Source organism: Opisthorchis viverrini (assembly GCF_000715545.1).
Source record: "Opisthorchis viverrini unplaced genomic scaffold opera_v5_308, whole genome shotgun sequence".
NCBI lineage: Eukaryota > Metazoa > Platyhelminthes > Trematoda > Opisthorchiida > Opisthorchiidae > Opisthorchis > Opisthorchis viverrini.
This window is the reverse complement of record NW_008751957.1, coordinates 210578-211769: the sequence shown is the minus strand read 5'-3', so window position 1 is coordinate 211769 and position 1192 is coordinate 210578.

Genomic DNA, 1192 nt, shown 5'->3' with positions numbered 1-1192 from the left:
CATCTGCCATTGTGCCAGAAATCACGAAACTCAAACGTGGCTTCGAGACTTCTGCCGTGCGGACTTCTCAGGAATGTGCATCTTTCTGGAACAAACCACACTGAGATCAGCTCCAGTGGAAGAACAACATAGGACGATTGTCCAAAAAGTTCACGAGGCTGACGCAACGTTCGTCCCAAAAAAGCCGGCACGCACTCGGATGAACCGCAGGCTGCCAAAAAGGATTCGGCAACTTCTGGAAAAAAATCCTAACTCTTTTTCAAAAAGTTGACTGCAGGGGATACGGAAGATGGGCTAGAAATTCGTAAAAGGCGGAACCGCTGTAAATCGGAAATCCGCCAATGGAGCATACGAAAACAAGCCACCATTCGGGGCCTTGCTCGAAAAAACAAAAAGGTATTGTTCGAATACATGAGACAGTGCCGCAGAAACAAGCCATCCGCGTTCTCTTTGAGGGACAGAAACGGGGAACTGACGAATGACCCAACAGTGGTATCTGGGGTTTACAGAGAACACTCTGCCTGTCGATACTCAGCCCCAGCAGCTTCGTCAAATCCACTTTTGTCAAGGGGGAACTACCAGCTGCCTCTAACCGACTTGGCCTTCACGGGAGAGGACATTCAGCAACTCTTGCATCAGATCAACCCATTCTGCGCTTTGGAGCCTGATGATGTCCATCCGAGGATCCTGAAAGAAACGTCCTCCACACTGGCAAATCATTTACATCTGGTGTTTCGTCGGTCGCTTGACGAAGGCCGCCTTCCCTCTGCTTGGAAGGGAGCGATTGACACGCCAATAAACAAAACTGGTGACCGACTATCGCCTGGCAGCTATAGGCCTATAAGCCTCACTAGCGTGCCGTGCAAGGTGATGGAACGCATTCTGAAGCGGGCTATCCTAGACCACCTTACTTTCACCAACCTGATATCTCCAGCTCAACACGGACTTCTCACACAACGTTCTTGTGTGACAAACATGTTCGTGTTTATGGACAGATTGACCCAAGTCAAGGACGAAGGACTCATATTGGATGTCATATTTTTCGACTTCCCAAAAGCATTTGATGGGGTCCCACACGTCCAGCTGCTCCAGTCTCACGGGATTCAAGGGAACATCCTTCGCTGGATCAAGGCGTTCCTATCAGACAGATCATTCCGAGTGAGAATAGGCTCGACCTACTCCTCTCCAGCGC